The following is a 9,394-nucleotide window of genomic DNA, read 5'->3' on the forward strand; positions in this document are numbered from 1 at the left end:
GAGTAAAATATGTACTTTGCTTTAGGTGGAGTGGAAGACAGTTACACAGAAGCGATATTCTATGTGATTCATACCTATCCCTCCAACATGTTCTATTTGATTGAGATCCCTTGAGCAGGTGTTTGATACCAATGGACCTGTGAATGTGTAATAGGTGTGACAAAATAGAGTTTACTGAATCTCTACACATGAGGCAAAGGTCACCTCTCAGTAAGATGTATGATAGTGAGAAAAGGGACAAGGTTTTGAGATGATCTGCATAGTCCTTATGATTCAGACCCTTGATGTTTTTAATGAGAAAGTGTTGTGGGCATTTAATTTGTGACAAGGGTTTGGACAGGTGCATACAGAAAGTAGCATTATATTCAATGCTCGACCTAATGAGTGCCAAGTACAGTGTATCTGGATGCAATGCATTTAGATATAAGCTGCCTGATGAAAAAGGACTTCCTTTTCAGGTGGTAATAGATCTATTTTTAACATATGCATGCTAATGTACGGTTCCAAGTCCCATCCTTACCAGTTCTGACAATAACGTATTCAATATTACCTTCTCCATTATTTTCAACAAAATGAAAGTAACCTTAAGGGTCTGTATGAATCTGGGTTTGTCCTACTCCCCTTTTCCTTAAAGACAGGTTTAATAAGTGCATGTCTCCAATCTTGAGGAATCTCCCCATATTGATGCGATCTAGTAAATAATAAATATAATGGTACTGTAAGTTCTTGTTGAAGTGGTCTCATGTCGTTAGTATTTCTGCCTCCTCTTTGTGCTTAGTTTGAATCCAATTTGCATAGCTCTTTTTCAATATAATCTAATTTGATTTCAGTATCTGAGGTTACCTGAATGTCACTAAGACAACTTATCACCCACTTTGGGGAGCCAACTGTTTTACGTAGGATTTTGTAAATATCTGTAATCTGTTGTGCCTGAGAATAAATTTTAGAATCTACACTTAGTTTATCAGTTTGCGTAGCTTACTCCTTCAACATCTTATGCATGTATAAAATGGTTTCCTATTATGCTTGATATCATTATATAAATTTTCTTCAAATGTTTCTTGATGTCATCTCACACTGTGCTTAATTTGTGTGCAGCTTATTTATTTCATTGTTCAGATATGTAGTTTGACCTCTTCTCTATTTCTTATATTTTTTGTTGTGAGCCTAGATCCTGATGTTAAACATTTTTTTGATTGTTTCCATTCAAATAATTTCTCTTTCAAAACTTTTCACATTCCATCTGCAGTTTTTCCGCTGAATGCATCACTCCAGTTAGTTTTACATAGTGACTGTTTTGCTTCCATATAATCCGTAATTAACCTTGTGTGCATTGGTTTAGACTTCATTATGGCAGCATTATCTAGCAACAAATTAACCTTTATAATTCCATGATCCATTGCACATCAATGGTGGTAAATGGTGGTAAAACTTGAAGTAACAGTAATTTCTTTAGGAGCACAAACAATGACAAGTATGTTCCATTCCCCAGTAGTTCTTTTTTTACAATTTGAAGCAATTATTACTCCTGATCATACGTTGTGAATAGTTTCCTTTCTAATGTTGTTAAATCAATATTATTCCAGTCTGTTTCTCTTAAGTTTAAGGCCCCAGACACTTATTATACTTCCCCTGTGTTTCTCTGTACTTCCTTACATTAAGGCATTCTAAGACTTGTCTTACATCCTCTGTTTTCACTTCTAACAAGTAGAACACTATTCAGTTTTCATCATCTTTTCTGCAAATCTAAGAATCAGTTCCCCTAATAATTGAATCTCCAATTACAAGAATATCTTTTCTGATCAAATCTAAAGAATCTTCAACTTCTAATGTAGTAATATCTGCTCTATCAGTTGTTACAAAGAAATGATCTTCACCATTAGTTTTATTAATCCCCTTGTATTCATTGCTTATTCCATTTGCAAGCATATAATTCTCATGCAGCTGGCTTTGTACATCCACAGCTTGAGTCATATTGTCATCACCGGTCTTTCTCATCCTTTTCCTTTACAGTGATATTCTTCATTTTCACCTGCACCTTGCTCTTTTTTCTACGTTCTGTTTTGTAAAAATGTTATCATTCCCTGTAATCTGTGTGTTACATAACAAAGCAGTGTCATTTCTGTATGTATTCTCTTCACTTTATAGACATTTACCAGGTTATTTTTCTCCCTTATTATTTGTTGTGAACTTCTTCCTTTCTTACTTTATTTCTTTCTATACACTCTGAATCTTCAGATTGCTGAATACTTGTCTCTAGAATTCCAGAGTTGTTGGTGGCATTATCTTGTTTCATACAGGTTGAGTGATCTTTGCAGGCAATAGAAATAGCCTGTCCTAAATGTGTTCTATTTGTTCTTTGCCTAACATTATTTATCTCATCAGTCCAATCATTAATATATGTAACTACAGTTCTCCAAGCCATGTCAATTGTCCAAGTTCAATCTTTGTCAGTAAGTCTATATTTACTACTAATAATGGTAAGAAAATCATCCGTTTGACATGAGGAACACAGATCACCAGGTGTTACCTTTAAATATACGTAACATTCATTATGCTGTACAAGATATTTGTGCTTTAGCAAATCATTAATGGCTTACTCATTTAAGGAATCCATATTCAGCTGCAAATGAATAAAAAATTTTACAAAAAAAAAAGAAGACTCAAAATCAGTTACTGCAGAATTCAAAGAGAACTTAAATCAACGTCTAAATGAAAAATCACCAAACATTATACAACTAAATATTAAATTAAGTATAGTAAAGTTGTTGCTCTGACTGTACAAGCTGTGAAAGTCACAAAAAAGCTGGAATTCCTTTACTATTGCTCGTACCTCTTTTTAACAGTAAAGATCAATAAATCACAAACCAAGACAGGAATGTTTAGATAAGGTCTGGATTGTCCACTCTGCAGTCTGTGTGAATTTATAGCTGACTAGGCCCTTTGGGATGGCTAGAATTTGCCTGTCTAAAACTTATCCCTATCTAACAGCTAACAGTGAAAATTAAAGGTAAAACAACAAAATATAAATCAAAGTAACTCTTCTTGTCTACAAGCTATATTTTTCTTCCTACAAACAGTAAAAAACAGTGGTAAGAAATAAAACATAAACTCAAATAAATCTTCTGCCAGGCAAGTGGACAGTTAATCACAAACCAAAACAGGACTGTCTAGATAAGCTCTCATGGAGAGCATTGATGGATATATTAATGTTTTCTAAAGTACGAAATGCTGTTAGGGAGTGGATTTTTTCTTAAGGCTCTTAGCATTGAGCAGGAATACCTTAATGTTATCCAGATTTTGTTTAGTTGTGTTGGAATCTTTAGAAATCTGACATTACCTAAAAAGACACTGTGGGGGTAAAAATGGATTTAACCAGTAAATGAAAGCCATGAAGGAAAAGTGCAGCCCATCTCTGGCAAAGCAGATGGGACTGCCTACCATCTCTTCCCAGGCTGCTGTATATTGTACTCCCCTTTGAATGGTACTCTAATAGGTTAATAGGCTGGACCACCAGCATGCATTTATAGTAATAACATTATTTCTGAAAACACAGTACTTTCAAATAAAGATGGCAAAGCAGGGGACAATGAATAAAAATTACACAAGAGAAATGTAGGCAAGTATGTTTAGTCAGAGTTACAGTAAACAAATCATATTTTGCTTTTATGTTATTAGCAGATGATGTTTGTAAACAAAGCAATTTAACAAATATAGTGGATATAATTCCCTGAAGAAGAAACAAAACTGATTACAAGTAAAACAATATGTAAACGAGAGAGAGAGAGACGAGACAGATATATAGACAGAGACTGTACAATGGTCGCTGATCTTTTGACTTTGGAGATTCCTAAAAACAATAAGCAGGTCATCTTGAGTACACAGTAAATAACAAACTAATAATTTTAATAATTAACTCTAGACAGTACTTCTCAAAACTAAGTGTAACAATGAGCGTCCAGTTAGTACAATGGCTATTTAGTTCATTTACAACAATAAGTATTTAATGCTGCCATTATAAGATACATTGTAATATAGCAATGACTCTGAAATGCATACACACTGAGACTTTAACGTTACTCCCTTAAGTTTTATATGAATATTGTAAGATGTCCAGAAAATCTTTATCAGCCTAAAAAAAGATATCCAGTTTTGTGGATCTACTCACAGAAGACATTATACATTTTCTAACCAAAGTTCAGATTAGTAAAACATTTGTCACTAAATTTGCTGCATTGCATTGCTGCCCAACAAAACCAGAGTATTAATTATTTACCACAATTTTCAGCATTAACTGTTGAGCTTTCTGATGGTACATTAACCCAGTTAATTAACTACAAGGTAAACACAAGGCCACGACAGAGCTTACAAGAAATTTCAAAGAATGCTTGGTAAGAATAAATATGCTTTATAATGGATAGCTACTAACTTTTTTTTAGATGATAACAACCAGTGCTTTATGAAGTATATTCAAAATGTATATTTAAAAGGCAGCTAGTCTCATTCACTGCATTCTGAATGAGTCTGGACAGAAACATTGCAAAATGTTTGGCACTGGTCTAGCCAGGAATATACTGCATTGCTCTAGGAGCCAGATGCTGATTAGAGTTGCATGATTTGTACTGTTGAGCTGGGTCATTAGTTTCATTTGTTTATTAATAAGATAGTTACATGATTGTTATGTTGTGGTTTACAGTAGACTGCAGTTCTTACCCACTCTACAACTTTGTGCCCCATTTAGCTGTTAGTAATTTACTTAGCCTATTTCCAAAGTCTTAAATAGTTCAAAATTCTGTAACTTTTTGTGTAGGTTTGACTCATGCATTTAGAACCTAAGTTATAACACAGAACATTTGGTTAATATCCTACAGCAGGGCTTGGAATTCAGTGTTCAGGTCATTGGTGTCCATTGTTATTAAGTAATGTATAGCTTAAACGGTGAATCTCTTAGGCTCTGTTTTCTCCATTATACTTCTCACTTATTTTTCTCGTTTCATTAGATTCAGTTTCTATAGCAGGCACTTAGATTCTTGTTCTAATGCTGACATGAGGATGTTGTTTTCCTCTGATGTCATATTTCGGTTATGAATGAGATAGTCACTCTCCCTCAAACCAAGTGGCTCATGTACCACACCAAGGCCCAATATATACTTGCTCTGATGGTTGTTTGTGTGGATTTTTAAGATGCCATAGCATTTGTCAGTGAACAGCAGCTACATTTACCTTTTTAATTATAAACATATATTTATCACCTTGACTCTCCCCTGAAAATGGGCCACAGGCTCAGTGGACTTTATATAGTTAACAGAAAACAGTCAGTGAATTAATTGGTCAATAAATTCATACACTTATATGTTACAGATGTATGAAAGGCCTTGGGTAGTACCACTTCATGAATAAGTATTTTTGAGCAGCCCTGACTGTAAGTAATACGATTCCATTTAATATCAGAGTAGAGAAACTTTATTGGTTTTTGCAAACCCGCGGTGGTGGTGCTGCGGTAGCATTGTCGCCTCACAGTAAGACGCTCTCCAGTTCGATTCTCAGCTAGAGCGTCTTCTGCGTGGAGACATGCGTGAATGGGCGTACCTTCTTTGAAGGTTGTGCATCAGGCCTGGCAAGCCGGTACATAAAAATCAACTGCCAATCATTAGCGGACCGGAGTTCTGCTGTGGTGACCCCTAACCGGGAAAAGCTGAAAGACACAAACAAATACATTGCATTGTGTAAAAACAAGGACTGTGGAGCTCCTGTAAGGTTGTATGAGAAAGATATAAAGGGCACAGTCCTTCTAAAAATACTGTACAAATTCATTTTAGAATATCTTTGTTCCAAGGCCAGACAAATCGTATTATGCTTCAAGATTCCCTATTAAAACAAGATGGCACCAAGAATGGCAGCCTTGGTTAAGTCCTCTCTAGTATTCTGTTTTTTTTGTTTGTCTTGTTTTTTTTATGTTCAGCTGTAATTAAATATACTCATAAAGAATTGCTGAATATTCTGCAGTTCATTTCGTGCAATTTGACACTGGATTTTTCACAATTAAGAAATTTTCTGGAGATCCTAGCTGTCAGCAGCAGAAGTAGACACAGGCATTACAAAAGGAGGAAGCGCACTGGTGCACTTGTTAGGCTGAGACAGAGAGGTTTTTGGGCTCTGTTGTACTGTACTGGCTCACTGGCCATTTCGTGCAGGAATGGGCATGGCCAGAGTGACTGAAAAGCCTAATGCCTGAGATATGCTATGCAAATAATGCATGATTGGCATGCAATGCAAATTTGTCAGTGACATCATGCATACATTGATGGCCAGTTAACACATATGACTCAAGTGTTTCTCATGGAAGAGGGAGAGAGTATGAAAATGCCTGTGACAGCAAGTTTAGAGTATGAAAATGCATGTGACAGCAAGTTTATTGTGTAGTCTTTGTTTACCCTCATCCTCAATGTAGTACGATCTTGGAAGTGGTATATTGAAGTAGCGAGGGGTGTAGGAGGCACAGCCCCCCACAACAGGGGTGCAGGGGCCTGCAAAAGCAAAGGGAAAAAGTGATATTTGTAACTATGGAAAACCCGTACTCTAAGTAAAGTGGTAAGTGAAACACAGCTGACCTACATCTACACAGTTTCATTTTCACAGTTTAACTCCTGCAGATTATACAGATGACTGCATAGTGTAAATGAGCCCATAAGCAAGCGAGCAGACACACACACACACAAACACACACATTACTGAACCCAATTCATACCTACACACCTTCACAGTACAAAATAAAGTTAAGCTGTAGAAGCTATAATTGGCGTGTGTTAACAGCCATGCCTCATTGTACGTGAATAATCTTACTCATTTTTAGTAGAGAAGGCAACAGTCTCTTTAAGTGTTGCAAGCTTACAACACATTTGGCTTGGCAAGGCTACAAGTTTTACCAAGTAGTCCTCCTAGGTTTGATGCAGTCAGTCTTTAAGCGCATGGTGTGAAACTCTAAATTTCTCAAACACAGCATCAACATTACTCCTGAAAATAAATAAATAAAGAAATAAAACTTTTTACACTTACAAGGCCTTACCAAGCTCGCAAACTCAAAACAGAAATGGCAAAACCTGCAACCTACTATTTATAAGCAGGCTGCAAAGTACAACAAAACCATCCAATCTTTCAATGGCGCATGTATGAAATGAAAGATCAACATTTGCTTATCAAGTATTTGATGAAATCCACTTAATATCTGATCAAATCCATTTAATATTTGAACCCCCCCCCCTTTGTAAAAGCTGTCAGAAAATAAGTCATTCTGCTCAGGATTGAAAACGCAGAGCTAAGGAGAAAAAAAAATGCATAAATGTTCAAAGACAAAAATGCAGTCAGCCAGGCAAGGTAAACCTGGAGAATATTAAAGCTAGTAGGTACCCGCGAAAAGACACAGGAGATTATAAATAAGGTTGGTGATAGCAAAGTTTAAAACACAAGTTTCACTCGAACACCTTGTTCAAATGAATATTCATGTGGCCGAGAAATACTTGAGAATGTTTATTCATGACTGTTGTTTGACGTCAACCTATTGCTGAGCCAGTACAGTGCAACAATGATGGTTTTCAAACGGTGCTCCCAAGTTTACATCTGGCAAACCTCCGCTCCCTATGCAGTAAGATGGATGAACTGTTACTTCTCAATAAAACTCATAAGGATTTTTCACTTTCTTCTGTACTGTATTTTGCAGAAACCTGGCTAAACGAATCCATTCCAGACTCTGCATTACATCTGCCCAGCTTTCAACTTTACAGAGAGGACTGAGTACTGGAGACATCAGGGAAGAGCAAGGGAGGTGGAATCTGCTTTTATAGCAGTGAAGGTTGGTGATGTCACGGTGTTAAAGAGAGAATGAAAAAGATTCAGCCTACAGAAAACATAATTTTTTTATTTCAGCACTCCATAGCATATGGCCTAAAAATACCATATAGCTCTTATATTTCAAATTCAGTATACCATTTTTAGTGTATTTTAACATTTCAGCTCTGCAGTGTCCCCCTCTCACTTTCCTCTAGGCAGTACCACCCACCAAGCTGACATCATCCTTTTCCCCCGCACCCCACTCCATCACTATTTTAAATACACACTTTGACTTTTCCAGGGAATGTTTTGGTTCCCCTAGGAAAGCAACACGCATCTGTATTGTTACAACCTAAAAATCATTGCAACTGTAATCAGAACTTGTACCTTATGGAAAAGTTATTTTGTAGGTGCAAGCATTTCATTTATAGCAGTGGTGTTCTCCTTCTTTACATAAATTTCAGTGGTAATCACAGTTCCCATTGCTGATGTAATGCAATATTGCATTCATATGTGTTATAAATGATCTATCCTATTGACAGAAGGAAACTAGAATTTCAATTTTGGTAAAACACTTTCTAGAGCACAAAGTTAACACATGATTCTAAGGGATAAGATCACTAGAAGAAAATTTTCATCTAAAGCACCACTATTCCTAGCACTGGGTGTTTTACCTGTTCTGCAAACACTGATTTCAGCTTTTTACTGCAGTTCCTGGTTGTCACTCTAACTGTATATAATATTATAAGCGTTTGCAAGTGCAGTACAGTGTGATTGGTATAGAGTAACTGGCTGTAAAACTGTCTAATTGCAGCTTCTTTAATGCAGTTCCGAGCTGTCCAGCTAACTGTATGCAATTACAGGGAGGTCGGTAAGTGTATTCGGTGTACGCAACAATGGGCATGTTATCAATGAGGGGGTAGTAAAAGCATTGATAAAAAATAGTTTTTTACACCAACCTACTCACAGAAATGCCTATTGCTGGTTGCTCTTCAAAGTGCTGAAAGTAAATTCACACATCGGAGGCACCTTGAGTATAATGAGCACTTCTATTTAAACTAATATATTGCTGTTGATGTAGGACATTAGCCCTTCCTACACTTCTTTTCTTTAGGTAGATGTTCCCATTGCTGAGGGAGGAGAACTGACAGAGTCACGCTGATATGTTCTTTGATGGAATCGGTGGGGAGGGCAGAAGCCAAAATATATACTGGTGTTATGAAACTGTAAGTCAACTTTAAGGTGGGAATATTATGACAGTTGTTTTTGATTTCTGTCTCTCTCTTTTAAAGTAGCTACAGTGAGTTAGCAGGCTGCTGAAGACTATAAAGTAAATGACTTTTATACAAGTACGGTAGTTGTCTGTTGCAGTCCTGTTTACAACCTTGGTTGTATGTGCACGTTTATTAGCTTTGCTGTAATATTTCAGTTTTCTAAGTCGTTTGCACTACTCAGTTATCTGATTATAGCAATTTTACTTTGAGCAAATAAGCCATGGAAACAAAACAAGGACAGTTTCATTACAACTGGTATGTAGCTGCGCTGCAGTTTCAATACGAGGCAATAG

This window comes from Protopterus annectens, chromosome 5.part0 (genome assembly GCF_019279795.1).
Source record: "Protopterus annectens isolate FY-2018-M chromosome 5.part0, PAN1.0, whole genome shotgun sequence".
NCBI lineage: Eukaryota > Metazoa > Chordata > Ceratodontiformes > Protopteridae > Protopterus > Protopterus annectens.